General features: G+C 40.5%; 1 protein-coding gene and 1 non-coding gene across 2 annotated transcripts in view; both read right to left on the bottom strand.

The window, feature by feature from the left end:
* CNTNAP5 (contactin associated protein family member 5) overlaps positions 1–16,185 on the bottom strand; it is a 1,031,770-nt gene that overhangs the window by 894,946 nt on the left and 120,639 nt on the right. The window lies entirely within an intron of this gene.
* Positions 12,074–12,145, bottom strand: TRNAS-GGA (transfer RNA serine (anticodon GGA)). Its single transcript has one exon. It is a non-coding gene; the product is annotated as a tRNA-Ser (tRNA).

Here is a 16,185-nt window from a genome sequence, read left to right as displayed (position 1 = left end):
TACTTCACAGTTTTGGTCGAGTTTAAGTGAATGAACCACCACACAGGAAAAACACCTGCCATTATGCTTTTAGTGGATGCCAGATAAGTTTGTTTTCTTTCTTCCACTTACCTGCCCTTTAAGAAGTTTCAGTTTTCTTAATAAGTGTCTGATGCTTACCAGATAATTAATGCATTATTATATGACTAAGGACACATGTACCTTTGGGTCAAACACATGCAGTATATGTCCAGGATAAACTACTGACTGCTATTCTTTTTCTTAAATAATTGAAGTATACTTGATTTATAATGTTGTGTTAATTTCTGCCTCACAGAAAAGTGATTCACACGTGTGTGTGTGTGTGTGTGTGTATATATATCCTTTTTCTTATTCTTTTCCTTTATGTTTTATCACAGGATATTGACTATAGTTCCCTTTGCTATACAGTAGAACCTTGTTGTTTATCTATTCTATACATAATATTTTCATCTATTAATCCCAACTCCCTATCCATCACTCTCCCCAACCTCTGTCTCCTGGAAACCACAAGTCTTATTCTCTGTGCCTGTGAGACTGTTTCATAGATAAGTTCATTTATGTCATATTTTAGATTCAACACAAATGTAATCTTATGATATTTGCCTTTCTCTTTCCAATTTACTTCATTTAGTATGATAATCTCTAAGTACATCCATGTTGCTGCAAATGGCATTATTTACTCCTTTTTTAAGACTAAGTAGCATTCCATAGTATATTTGTACCACATCTTCTTTATCCATTCATCTGTAAATGGACATTTAGGTTGCTTCCATGTCTTGACTATCATATATAATGCTGCTATGAACATAGGGGTGCATGTATCTTTTTAAGTTATAGTTTACTCTGTATATATGCCAAGGAATGGCATTGCTGGATCATATGGCAACTCTATTTGTAGTTTTATGAGGAATCTCCAAACTATTTTCCTTAGTGGCTGCACCAGCTTACATTCCCATAATCTAATTATGCTTGTTCTTTCTCGATTCTTGGGTCTGAGATCTTTGCCAACCTCAGCAAAATGACGCTGCTGTTGCTGTTCAGTTTCTAAGTCAGGTCTGACTCTCAAACCCCATAGACTGTAGCCTGCCAGGCTCCTCTGTCCATGGGATTTCCCAGGCAAGAATATTGGAGTAGATTGTCATTTTTTTCTCCAGGGTATCTTTCCAACCCAGGGATTGAACCCACATCCCCTTGCTTGGCAGACAGATTCTTTATCACTAAGCTGCCTGGCAGAAGGATAAACAAGGATTATTAAGGCTGAGGAGACAAGGGTTCATTATCATCTCCATGGGAAAACTTCACAGAGCTAGTTCCTTTGTTATCTTTCACATAAGCGGTCTTGAAATAGATATATATGTTTAAATGACTTCATCTTGGCAATCCACTTAAGTGCCCAAGGCCAGTGAGTTAAGACATTTAATTGAAATTCATATGACAACGACAACAGAGGAGAACATTTTTAAAGTGTTGAAACATAGACTTAATTAGTAGCCCATTAGGAGGCCCAATTAAGGAAGAACATCTTTGCAAGGCGATGTCTAAAATCTCACATCCAGCAAGTGGCAGAGTAGATTTTTAAATGTGGTTCATCACACGCCCAAGTCCTTCTCGCAAGGTTAGCATTACCACCAAGTCCTGAAAGAAAGCTCAAGCGGATGGTCAGAGAAGGAACAGTCATCCTGCAGGCAGAGCAGGATGAATCTGAAGGACACGGGAGAGAATGTGTTTCTGTCTGTCCTCTGTTTGCAAATCTTCCATGGCGTGGGATTGCTTTTATGAGACAGCCCAAATTCCTAATACCAGCCCCAAGTCTTCTTATCACAAACTCCAGACCAATTCACTCCCTGTAATGAACTGCTCTCCCTGTGTATTCAATGATCTAGCTATCTTGAATTTTTTTCCATGGCAGGCTGTCTCTCCCATGGGCTCTGGTCATGTGCTCTCTCTACATCCTAGAACCCTCTTTTCTCTGCCGCAGTATGGGATCTTAGGTACAGCATCACATCCTACACTAAATTGGCCCTTAACTTAGGACTCCTCGTGTGCCGCCTGCCCTCGAGACACTTCCCACATTCTGAGTTTATTACATGTGCATTCCTAGCACAAAGCTTAATGCATGGGCAAGGAGTAGGTATTAAATAGGCACACCCTTTTTATTATTAATTTCCCTTAAATTTAGCTATTTGGCTGTGCCAAGTCTTAACTGCAGGATGTGTGATCTTCATTGCAGTGTGCAGGGTCTTTTATTTGCAGAATGCTAGATCTAACTCCCGATCAGGGATTGAACCTGGTCCCTCTGCACTGGGTGTGTGGAATCTTAACCACTGAACCAACAGGGAAATCCTGAGGCATACTCTTAAAATAACTGTACAGATTTGGGTGTGTCAATAAAAATAACTGAGAGCCCTTCAGAACAGGGGTGGGGATCCTGAGCAATAAATACCCCAAGTCTCTAACCCAGCATCTCTAGATTATATGTTCCTATTATCCTTATCAATGGCCATTTGCAAGTTACCAGCAGAGCCCCTGGCTTGTAGTTATAACTTTTATTGGGTAAGGGAATTAATGGCTGCACACAATGAATAAACAAGCTGAGGTACTTGCATCTTAGGCATGTTTAAAACCGTGTGTCTCTGCATTTCAAGTCTCAGTTTGTTTAGCACATTGACAAATATAATAGGTATTAAAATTTTTATATATTTAGGTATAACAGCAGACATATACTTTCCAGTTTCCAGTTCTGTTCCTTTAAAATCAGAAATACATTTCACAGGGCCTTGTAAAAAAAAAAAATGTTTTGTTTGGGAATTAAATCCTTTACTTTCCATAGTATCTTTTTGTTTTTGGCCTTGCCACGTGGCTTATGGGGTCTTTCTTAGTTCCCCTACCAGGGATTGAGCCACAGCCTTCAGCAGTGAAAGTGCAGACTCCTAACCACTAGACCACCAGGGAAGTCCCACTATAGTGTTTGTTTTAAGTAGACAGAATTGAGGACTTTTTCTTCTGCTTCACCATTTCCAAGATGTTTTGGAGTGATGCAGAGGATGTAAGAGAGACAGAAGCTTAGATTTTCAACTGCCAGGAGAGAGGTAGTTGAACAGCAGCTAAAGTCAAAACTCAGGATCATCACCAGCAGGAGTGGTCCAGGAAGTTAAGAAGTTGGTCCTCACAAGTGCCAAGGGGACTGTTCTGGCAGAAACAAAACACTCTCAGGTAGCCTGGCCAGATGTGAGCTGTCTCATGCTTCTTGGCTCCGTAGAAACTGCAGGGTTTTACTTTACAGCCAGCGCTGTCAGAGGAGAAGGAGAGCCTGCAGCCTCAATGGCATTATTTCTCCCCTGCATTCTCCCTGTTCATTTTATGCCTGCTCCCAGAACTCATGATGGCCCTTGAAAAGGGTATTTTTTTTTGTTTTTGTTTTCCTTTTGTTCAAAGAAGATTTTTTTTTTTTTAAGCTAAGGAGAAGTAATGTAGAAAATCAGGCTATTTGCCCTGGTTACACATCCTAAAGAGCTCTGAATCCAGATAATGCAACTGTGAAGCTGGCTTGTTTGTGATATTAACCTCCATTTTCACTGCCTTGGGAATAAGCTTGATTCTTTATAGGCTCCTCTGCTCTGTAACAGGCACGACCTTGGATCACACGTAGCAAACTACTATTTCCTCTCCTTCTTGCATCAAGGTTTAGTGTCTGAACATTCACATTTTCTCCTTGCTCACTTATCAAAATAAAATATCATATAAAGGACCCCAAATAATGTCATGACTAGAAGAATGTTATACTGGAGTGGGTGGAGTAGGACTTATGGCAAGACTGACTGGAGAAGGGTTAGATGATCTGGTTGGAAATAAAAATGAATTTAATGGAACGCTCACAGCCATGATGGGTCCCAAGTAAACAAGTACTGTATACAATTAACCTGTATGCAAGTCAAGAAGCAACAATTAGAACTGGACATGGAATGACAGACTGATTCCAAATCGGGAAAGGAGTACATTAAGGCTATCTATTGTCAACCTGTTTATTTAACTTATATTCAGAGTACATCATGAGAAATGCTGGACTGGATGAAGCACAAGCTGGAATCAAGATTGCCGGGAGAAATATGAATAACCTTAGATATGCAGATGACACCACCCTTATGGCAGAAAGTGAAGAGGAACTAAAAGCCTCTTGAGGAAAGTGAAAGAGGAGAGTGGAAAAGTTGGCTTAAAAGTCAACATTCAGAAAACTCAGATCATGGCATCTGGTCCCATCACTTCATGGCAAATAGATGGGGAAACAATGGAAACAGTGACATAATTTATTTTGGGAGCCTCCAAAATCACTGCAGATGGTGACTGCAGCCATGAAATTAAAAGACGCTTACTCCTTGGAAGAAAAGTTATGGCCAACCTAGACAGCATATTAAAAAGCAGAGACATTACTTTGCCAACAAAGATCCGTCTAGTCAAAGCTTTGCCTTTTTCCAGGAGTCGTGTAGGGATGTGAGAATTGAACTATAAAGAAAGCTGAGTGCAGAGGAATTGATGCTTTTGAACTGTGGTGTTGGAGAAGACTCTTGAGAGTCCCTTGGACAGCAAGGAAGTCCAACCAGTCCATCCTAAAGGAAATCAGTCCTGAATATTCATTGGAAGGACTGATGATGAAGCTGAAAGTCTAATACTTTGGCCATCTGATGTGAAGAACTGATTCATTTGAAAAGACCCTGATGCTGGGAAAGATTGAAGGCAGGAGGAGAAGGGGATGACAGAGGAGAAGATGGTTGGAGGGGATCGTCGACTCAAAGGACCTGAGTTTGAGTAAACTCCAGGAGCTGGTGATGGACAGGGAGGCCTGGCATGCTGCAGTCCTTGGGGTCACAAAGAGTCGGACACAACTAAGCAACTGAACTGAACTGAACTTATACAATTAACCTGGAGTCCAAAAAAGTAGAAAAGCATATTTGCCCTGAATTTTATAGGAATTCAGAGTGTTTAAGGGCAATTGTGGCAATATTCTTGACTCCCATATATATATATATAGAATTGGAGATATAATAAAATACAGTTACAATTCCATGTATACATAATTCCATTTATGTGTGTTTGTATGTTGCTTCTGAAAGTTTTATATATATATGTACACATACATAAATATTATATATATGATGTCTACTGTTTTATAGGCACAGTTTAAGGACCTGAGAATACAGCACAGAACAAAAACAAGTCTTTGCCTCATGGCAGTGTGACTTTTCCATGGTAAAGTATTTTTTTAATTAGCTTTTGGAATATGTAAGCCAAAACAAATTGAGAATATTTGAAAGCATTCAGTGTAGCTTAGAACATGAAGCAGTTCACCTGGGAGACTCCAGAGTGGGGCAAAGAGTGAGCAGTAAATGTGGATGAGCATGCAGCCAGGCATCTTCATTTATTCAAATATTTCCTCAACTCATACTTAATGAATTCCTTACATATACCAGCATCAGGTTCACAATACAAAGTGTGGATTTTATTCATCTCTCAAGTGTATCCATGTCAGTGCATTGCCTTTGAAATAGTTGCTGTTTAAGATGGCCATCAGAATACCCAGCTGTCTCAGTGGTATTATTGCTGGAAAAATCCTATGGACTGAGGAGCCTTGGCGGGGTCTGTGGGCTCACAAAGAGTCAGACATGACTGAATGAGCATGCACACAAGATGGCTATCAGGAGATTATGCAAAATATTTGTGCCTTTATGGACTAGCATTTTCTTACAGTGGAGGAACATTCAGGAGTAAGCTACCCTAAGTCTCATTGCAGAGCAGGAATCCCCTCTGGTAGGAAAGCCTGGGCCATTTGGATTTCTGGTGATAGCTCATCAGCACAGGCAGTAAGGAACCCACACCATCCACTAACATCTGAACTGTTCCAAGTCCATCTTTGAGCTGCATTGTTATCAGAATGCACGTGGAGCAAAAGGGGAACACCATGATGACAATAAATATGAAAGGTTATCTGAGATTGCAGAGTATCACAAAATCTTACAGCCCCTTGTTTGTGTTTCTGAAATCCAAAAAGGCTTGAAATTAAACAACTATTCCCTGCAACATATTTAGTGGAGAAACCAAACCTGAACTGATGTGGGCTAATAGAGTCCGGGAGGAGAAGAGGGCAACAGAGGATGAGATGGTTGGATGGCATCGCTGATTCGATGGACATAAATTTGAGGAAACTCCAGGAGCTAGTGAAGGACAGGGAAGCCTGGCATGTTGCAGTCCATGGTGTCGCAAAGAGTTTGACACAACTTAGCGACTGAACAAAAAAAACAAATATATTCTTGATAGATACCACTTTGTGTGAATATTCCTATGTTGCCCTGCAACAATAGCAATGCCTTTGATAAAGAGTACTGCCTTGGGCCCCATTGAAGTATTAGTTAACAATACATGCATGTAATTTCTTCTCTAAATTTTGAAAAATTCTGAAAACAAACCTGGCCCCAAGATTTCAAATAAGGGACTGTTTTGATTAAGGCTGTCACCTCTTCTGTGACTTTGTTCAAAGGCTACCCTGTCAATGATGAGCTCTCCTCTGCTCATCTTATTTAAAATTGCAACTCACCCTTTGCCTGTAAGCTCTGTATCCTATACAGTTTTTTTTTTCCTTTTTTTAATGTCATCTTCTAATTAGAGTATCAGCTGGCACAGAGAAATCATTATAAACTGTTTGTTAAATGAAGAGATGTCATGTCATTTATTTGGCATGTTTATTGCTTATTATCAAACTTGTGTCTCTCCAACCTCCCACCCACACAAATGTGAGCTCCACAAGGTAGAGACTGGTGTATTTTAGCCTCTTAGAATAGTGGCTATAAGAGGAACTCAACATGGCACACTAAATGAAAAGATACATTAAGTTTATCATTTTTACTAATAAATCTTAATTTTTATTACTCAAATACATTTATTTTTAAATATTATGACTAAAACAAAGAAAACAAAATCATCCATAAGTGTATGATTCAAGATGCCTACTAATAACAATTTGATATAGTTTTCATTATTTATTCTTAATGTACTTATTTAAAGTCACAAACATCTCACAGCTTGTAAAATATTCTTTGCAAGTGACAAGTTTGACAGCTTCCCAAGATGGATACAACATAAATTCTCTGAGTGTTCTTCTAATGTCAAAGTTTGTTTTCAAATATTGACTTTCATAATTCTGAGATGAACATCAAAATCTGTGCCCTTGGCTCTTTATCTAAAGTAAATTTTTAGAAGAGGAACTCCTGGGTGAAATGGCTGGAGTGTTCAGGTCCTTAGCACTGAAAGAAGTTGAATTTGATTTGAAAAATTTCTAATATACTTGTGTCCTACCTCTTGGTTAGGAAGCATCAGGAGAGGACGTGTGTGTGTGTGTGCACTCACGCATGTGTGTAGGTTGCATTTTAGAACAAAACAGTGGTGTGAATGATTTGGGCACATTAGGCATCTGGACATTAGCAGCTAGGATCTGAACTGAAGTGGCAGCTTCTGGAAAGTACATCTGCCTTGGTGTCAAGAGAGCTGGCACCAGCTTCCTGACTTCAAATACCTGGCTCTTCCTCTCTGCGCCTTGTTGTTCTTTTCTCATTGTTAATGAAATAGCAGCCTCTGTCTCACCTGCTTTAACTGAGCCATTCTGAGGATAAAATGAAATACTGCTCATTAATTTTTTTTTAATTGCATAATTCAACATACTAGCAGTGACAATTTTTGTCAGCTGCCTGCTATTTATAGTTGTTATCAATATTTATCATATTTCAATTCTTCCCATGAAATTCAAAGCTCAAAATCCCACTACAGATACTTGAAAACATCAATTCCTTACTGTGATTAATGACAGTGATTGGGCACAGAATTCTCAAATATCTCTATTCAGCAATACCAAGTCCAATAAGAAGCCAAAGGAAGTAGATATAGACCAGAGTCTCCTTTGCCACTCTCTGAAACACCCTGTATGTGAGCATATTGAAGTTTTCTCAGGTGACAAATACAGGATCTCTAGGTGTCAGTACCGAGGCCCCATTCACCTTGCAGAGAGGAGGTGAAAGTCATCTGAAGAAGGCTACACCAACACAGGTGAGTTCTCAAAGCAAATTGTACCACTGCTTTGTCCAGGGCTGGGCCTGCTCTAGGAGAGTATATCAACTTCTCTTTAACATCTTTCAAATGGGAATAGTTATTTGTTCAGTAGCCTGAGGGTGATCGGATGGCATTTTGGAGATTTTTTTTCAGCTTAGACCTCTGTGTGTGTCTGTGTATGCATACTCACGGGTGAGTGTTGTAGTTCTGGAAACAGGGAGATTTCTATCAAATACCTTATTCAGCACTGTTTATCCTTATTATAAAGATACTAGAATTTATTTCTTTAAAAAGTATTTTTATTTATTTATTTGGCTGCACCATGTCTTAGCTATGGCACCTGGGATCTTTAGTTATGGCATATGAATTCTTTAGTTGCAGCACATGGAATCGAATTCCCCAATCAGGGTCAAACTCGGGCCTGCTGCATTGGGAGCTCAGACTCTTTTCCACTGGACCACCAGAGAAGTCCCAGAATTTCTTGATTAAAAATAAAAATGATGGCCTTTGCTTAGGAGTAGCTCATAGTCTTATAGCAGAAAAAGTAAAACAAGTGAATGGACAATTACCATAGAGGTTTATTTCTATGAAGAAATAAAGTCTGAACAGTTGTAGGATTGAAGTGTAAGAAAATATGTCCTTGTCTATATTGTCTCAAATATAATAAACAGCATCAATGGCATCTTGGAAGGAAGAGGCAAGAAGTATTCTAGGGAGGAACAGTTCTCTATGCAAAAGCTGATGGCAGTGGGTGGAGCATAACTCCTTGTAGAATCATGAGTTATTCAAGAAGGCTGATACAGAGCTGAGTGTGTATAAGCGAGAATGATACAGTGTGAGAAGGAGAGACAGACAGAGACTGGAGGGTTAGCAACTGGAGAGGCTCAGATCATGTGGGCTCCTCTACACCTTCTTAAGAGATTAGAGAGGAGTAAGACAGCCACTTATTCTTCTGTCAGTAACCAAATCAAATAGATTTTCTTTCAACCTCAGGGACTAATTCTTCAATTTGGTTTTGAGAGTAGAGCACAGCTTACCCTGGAGCTCCAGGTGCTCGGAGACTGCCGGTTTAGTGGAAGGTTCAATGTGTGGCAGTTGAAGGATGAACTCATACAAATGAATTTATTTACAAAACAGAAACAGACTCATAGATTTTGAAAACAAACTTTCAGTTACTAAAGGGAAAACGTGGTGGGGGGGCATAAATTAGGAGTTTGGGATTAACATATCTATACTATTATATACAAAACAACCAAAAGGGACCTACCATATAACACAGAGAATTATACTCAATATTCTGTAATCATCTATATGGGGAAAGAGTCTGAAAAAGAGGGGATATATGTGTAACTGAATCACTTAGCCACATCTGAAACTAACACAATACTGTAAATTAACTAGGTGTGTCAGTTGGTTAGTCATATCCAACTCTGCAACCCCATGGACCTAGCCTGCTGGGCTCCTCTGTCCCTGAAATTCTCCAGGCAAGGATACTAGAGTGGGTAGCCATTCTGTATACCAATATAAAATAAAAGTTAAAAAAAAGATAAAGTAGTGAATCTTAGTGAAATACCTAAATGAAAATAAAAATGAAAGGTCTATATGAAATAGCACGTATGCTTCTACGTCACTTCAATCCTGTCTGACTCTGAGTGACCCTATGGGCCATTGCCTGCCAGGCTCCTCTGTCTGTGGGATTCTCCAGGCAAAAATACTGGAGTTGATTGCTATGCCCTCTTCCAGGGAAGCTTCCCAACCCAGGGATAGTACCTGCATCTCTTATGAGTCCTTCTTTGGCAGGCAGGTTCTTTACCACCAGTGCCACTAGGGAGGCCCCTAAAGGCTCGTATACTTATTTCTAAAAGCCATGGCCCCTTTTCATGTGTTTGTTAGCCATCTGTATGTCTTCTTTGGAGAAATGTCTGTTTAGTTCTTTGGCCCGTTTTTTGATTGGGTCATTTATTTTTCTGGAGTTGAGCTGTAGGAGTTGCTTGTATATTTTTGAGATTAGTTGTTTGTCAGGTGTTTCATTTGCTATTATTTTCTCCCATTCTGAAGGCTGCCTTTTCACCTTGCTGATAGTTTCCTTTGATGTGCAGAAGCTTTTAAGTTTAATTAGGTCCCATTTGTTTATTTTTGCTTTTATTTCCAATATTCTGGGAGGTGGGTCATAGAGGATCCTGCTGTGATGTATGTCAGAGAGTGTTTTGCCTTTGTTCTCCTCTAGGAGTTTTATAGTTTCTGGTCTTACGTTGAGATCTTTAATCCATTTTGAGTTTATTTTTGTGTATGGTGTTAGAAAGTGTTCTAGTTTCATTCTTTTACAAGTGGTTGACCAGTTTTCCCAGCACTACTTGTTAAAGAGATTGTCTTTAATCCATTGTATATTCTTGCCTCCTTTGTCAAATATAAGGTGTCCATATGTGCGTGGATTTATCTCTGGGCTTTCTATTTTGTTCCATTGATTTATATTTCTGTCTTTGTGCCAGTACCATACTGTCTTGATAACTGTGGCTTTGTAGTAGAGCCTGAAGTCAGGTAGGTTGATTCCTTGAGTTCCATTCTTCTTTCTCAAGATCGCAAACACATGAAAAGATGCTCAACATCACTCATTATCAGAGAAATGCAAATCAAGACCACTATGAGGTACCATTTCACACCAGTCAGAATGGCTGCGATCCAAAAGTCTACAAATAATAAATGCCGGAGAGGGTGTGGAGGAAAGGGAACCCTCTTACACTGTTGGTGGGAATGCAAACTAGTACAGCCACTATGGAGAACAGTGTGGACATTCCTTAAAAAACTGGAACTAGAACTGCCTTATGATCCAGCAATCCCACTGCTGGGCATACACACTGAGGAAACCAGAAGGGAAAGAGACACGTGTACCCCAATGTTCATCACAGCAGTGTTTGTAATAGCCAGGACATGGAAGCAACCTAGATGTTCATCAGCAGATGAATGGATAAGAAAGCAGTGGTACATATACACAATGGAGTATTACTCAGCCATTAAAAAGAAAACATTTGAATCAGTTCTAATGAGGTGGATGAAACTGGAGCCTATTATACAGAGTGAAGTAAGCCAGAAAGAAAAACACCAATACAGTATAATAACGCATATATATGGAATTTAGAAAGATGCTAACAATAACCCTGTGTACGAGACAGCAAAAGAGACACTGATGTATAGAACAGTCTTATGGACTCTGTGGGAGAGGGAGAGGGTGGGAAGATTTGGGAGAATGACATTGAAACATGTAAAATATCATGTATGAAACGAGATGCCAGTCCAGGTTCGACGCACGATACTGGATGCTTGGGGCTAGTGCACTGGGATGACCCAGAGGGATGGTATGGGGCGGGAGGAGGGAGGAGGGTTCAGAATGGGGAACACATGTATACCTGTGATGGATTCATTTTGATATTTGGCAAAACTAATACAATTATGTAAAGTTTAAAAATAAAAAAAAAAATAAAAATAAAAGCCATGGCCCCTTCACTATGGTGTGTTAGGCTCCATACTAAAACTTCACTTAACACAGCTCCATTAAGAATGCCAGGTCCTCCAGGATAGGAGTGTTGAATCATTCTAAATATCCTGAATGAAAAAACAATTTTGATGTATGAATCATGACACAAATATGTTTAAGAACCTGTGGGCCCTACTGTATGCTGGCCTCTCTGCCCTCACCTGTTGTTGTGTGGGAGCAACACCTGCAGATGCAAAAGAAAAGGAGCCCAGGGACATTCAGCCTTTAGTCAGGAATTGGGTTTCTCCAACTCTGACCACAAACACCTATGAGATGTAGTCACAGACAAGGGGGAGGGGCCTCTGCTCCTCCAGCTTTCTGCCCTAGGCTTCCTCACCACATGGACTGTAGCCTACCAGGCTCTTCCCTCCATGGGATTCTCCAGGCAAGAGTACTGGAGTGGGTTGCCATTTCCTTCTCCAGGGGATCTTCCCGACCCAGGGATCGAACCTGGGTCTCCCGCATTCCAGGCAGATGCTTTAACCTCTGAGCCACCAGGGAAGCCCTATCTGTCATGAATAATCTCTAATGTATCTCTTTTATCTAGCACTTTTTAATTCTTTGTTTTTCATTGAGGAAATCTGTGCTTACTGCTCTGAACTTCTCCAGGAAATCCAGCAAAACTGAATTGTCCCCAAATACCAAACACAGTAGAGAAAGCCTTGGCTGGGCATCCCTTTGGCTTATCTCCTGGTTTATGACCTAGTGCCCTTCTCCACAGACTGTTTACTTCAGCAAAACAGCATCAATCTCCAGGCTACAAGACCCTGGGTGGCCATGATCTTGTAATTTCTTTCACCCAGAATGGCCACCAATTTCTCCACATGTGCAAGGCTTGCCATCTGTTCACTGGCAAGTACAAATTCATCCTGATCTCTACTGCTGCTGATACTATTTCTATACCTGGCAAACACACACACACACACACACACACACACACACACATATATATCCATCTCTCCTTATCAGAAGGTAAGCACCTTACAGTTGGACATGAGTTTTAATTTCATCCTTAAGAAAAAAATCCAAAACAGCAATGTTTTATGTTCAACACATGAGTATTGATAATGAAAATTTCTCTAGAATTGGGTTTCACTTATGAAATTGGATTCTAAGCCATGACATCTACATAACTAGAGAATAAGCTCAGAGTTTATGTTTGATTACAATTTAAGATCAAAAGACTGGGTTGACAGAGTTGTTTTCCATACCAGGTCTTATGTAGATGCAGCCAAAATGAAGCTTTTCCTTTCTTTCCTCTCTTTTCTCACTTATATGCAAATAAAATCTAATTAAAATTAACATGGAAAGCAAATTTTAAATAAAGAAAAATAGATATCATAAAAGTGTAATGGGTAGTTTTATTTATTCAAACATTTAAAAAACACTGATGGAACCTCAATGCTGCATCCACGCCTATTCTATGCAGTGAAGGGTGGAGATGGAAAGGGCCATCTAGCTCTTGGAATCAAGCTCTGGTAAAGAAGATGGGTGTGTACATGGAACATAATATGTGTCATGTGAAAGGAAAAAGTGATAAATGGGATAACTCAGGGCAGGGACATATTATCTAGTCTAGATAGGAAGGGGTCACCTCTTAGAGAATGTTATTTCTAAGACCTAAAGCAGTTGGGAATGGTACATTCTCAAAACACAAAACAGCATCAGTTCAGTTCAGTCGCTCAGTTGTGTCTGACTCTTCATGACAAAATAGCATATACCATGGTAAAAGAGCAAGGAGCATGTTATTTACAGTTGCCAGAGCTTTCCTGATGCAGGGACACTGCCTGGAGGATGTGACAATTAATCTAATCCATGTATACAGAAGGACTCCAGTGCTCCCAGTCAGCCAGTTCCAGTGTTTACTTGACTTTGTGGATTTCACACACATGCGCGCGCGCGCACACACACACACACACTCACACACTTTAGTCTTGTGGTGGTGGTTGTTTAGTCACTGAGTCACGTCCAGCTCTTTTGCAACCCCTTGGACTGTAGCCCATCAGGCTCCTCTGTCCATGAGACTTCCCAGGCAAGAACACTGGAGTAGTTTGCCATTTCCTTCTCCAGGGGATCTACCTGACCCTGGGATCGAACCTGAGTCTTCTGGGAGATTCTTTAGGAGAATCTAAAGAAGGAGATTCTTTACCACTGAGCCAGCAGGGAAGCTCCTTAGTCCTATGGTTAGCACTAGTTATTTCACCACCACCGCCCCCCCCATGTTAGTTCGTCTTCCACTTCTGGTCACTCTATGGCTGCAGTAATGAAAAAGTTTAAAATATGAAGTCTTAGGACCATTTTTCAGGCCTCTCTAATTCAGCTACAGCTCTGGGGCCACATGGGCTTCCCAGGTGGCACTAGTGGTAAGGATCTCACCTCCCAATGCAGGTAGATGTAACAGACTCAGGTTCAATCCCTGTGTCAGGAAGATCCCCTGGAGAAGGCACGGTAGCCCACTCCAGTATTCTTGCCTTGAGAATCCGCATGGACAGAAGAGACTGGCAGGCTACAATCCATAGCATCACAAAGAGTTGGACATGATTGAAGTGACTTAACACACACACTCACTAGGGCTACATATGATGGAATAGCCGTGGCCCCATCCTTGAGAGCCTCAGATGATTACAAGATGAAAAAAATGGGAACTATATTTAATTGAAAATGGGGCATCACAATCTTTAAGTGTAAAGACCACATGTCCTAGATGATTTGGGTGACACAATTTCAAACTCCACATCTTTTGTTAGTTCATATAGATTTAGGGTTCGTTATTGCCACAGTAATACATTATGCAGGAGTTCAAGAATTGCATGATGAATAAAGATCAGGGCTGCCAATAAGCCTACCTGAAGGAGGTTGTGGATGTCCTAGCTTTAGAGGATGAAATAGGAATAAATGAAGTTTATGCAGCAAAGAGCAACTTTCATTACAAGACCAGGCCAGAATCACAGTCTGTGTAAACACTAGAAATGAAACAAAACAGAAAAATGAACACAACATCCCTAGGTCTCCACACCTAATTTTTGGTGGAGAGAATAATGGTAATAGGGATGAAGATGTGGTTAGAGGCGTAGATCTCCATGTAAATGTTGGTGATAGTAGGTATAGAGGAAGGAGTAGAAGTGGAAACAGCTAGATGGTGAGACACACTTAAAGTCAGCTCTGGGGGAAATAGTATTTGCTGTTTCAAAAGGAAATAGATATCACTTTGATAAATAGAAGTTCTTCCTGTGACCATTTGAGGTGTTCATTAAGTTTTTCTTCTCTCTCTTCAAGTCCATCCTTCCTCACCCAGTATAGACATGTATAATATTAGCTATTCCATTAGTCACGTATGGATGTGAGAGTTGGGCCATAAAGAAGACAGAGCACTGAAGAACTGGTGTTTTTGAACTGTGGAGAAGACTCTTGAGAGTTCCTTGGATAGCAAGGAGATCAAACAAGTCAATCCTAAAGGAAATCAACTATGAATATTCACTGGAAGGACTGATGCTGAAACTCCAATACTTTGGCCATGTGATGCAAAGAGATGACTCATTGAAAAAGACCCTGATGCTGGGAATACTGAGGGCAGGAGGAGAAGGTAGCAACAGAGGATGAGATGGTCAGATGGTCACTGACTTAATGGACATGAGTTTAAGCAAATTCTGGGAGATAGCAAAGGACAGGGAAGCTTGGTGTGCTGCAGTCCATGGGGTCCCAGAGTTGGATATGACTTAGTAACTGAACAACAATACTTAGGTTGGCCGAAAATGTCATTCAGGTCTTCTGTAGCATCTTACAGAAAACCCCAATAAACATTTTAACCCACCCAATAGAAGCATAGGGGAGATGAGGCAAGCTTACATCCTCCATGTACAACTAAGGTCCAAAGAAGTCCAGGTTTTCCAGGGCTCTTCTTTTTCCTATAACTGAGCTTTGGTGGGATGCTGAGTTGTCAGCTACCAATGCTCCTGTTGCCTTCTGGATACACACTTAGCCTCAATTCAAGCTGATATGGGAAACACCCTCTCTCCAGCCAGAACGAGGGCTTCCCTGGTGGCTCAGATGGTAAAGAAGCTGCCTGCAATGCAGGAGACCCAGCTTCAATCCCTGGGTCAGAAAGATCCCCTGAAGAAGGGAATGGCTACCCACTCCAGTATTCTTGCCTGGAGAATTCCATGGACAGAGGAGCCTGGTGGGCTGCAGTCCACGGGGTCACAAAGAGTCAGATATGACCCAATGACTAACACTTTTACTTTCCAGCCAGAATGAATTCTCAGAGATGTTGCAGTTATAAGGCTACAGAAGACCTAAAAAGTCTGGCCATTTGTTACTTATACAGAGAATAATTATATCCTTTTAGAGTTTTTTAGGGTCTCTTAGTTTCTTACTTTTGGTCCCTGTTTGCTTTCTCTTGAGGATCTCAGTGCTTCTTTGCCCAGTGTAGCGGAACGAATAGAGAACTGTGCTAGTTATATTGGCATGCACTGTCCCTTTCAATTTATTTCAATTGTCTCAATAATCTGTAGAGTAGATATTCTTATCCCAATTATACAAAT

This window comes from Bos indicus, chromosome 2 (genome assembly GCF_029378745.1).
Source record: "Bos indicus isolate NIAB-ARS_2022 breed Sahiwal x Tharparkar chromosome 2, NIAB-ARS_B.indTharparkar_mat_pri_1.0, whole genome shotgun sequence".
Lineage (NCBI taxonomy): Eukaryota > Metazoa > Chordata > Mammalia > Artiodactyla > Bovidae > Bos > Bos indicus.
Note: the sequence above shows the minus strand (reverse complement) of the source record. Positions and strands in the feature narration are given on the sequence as shown.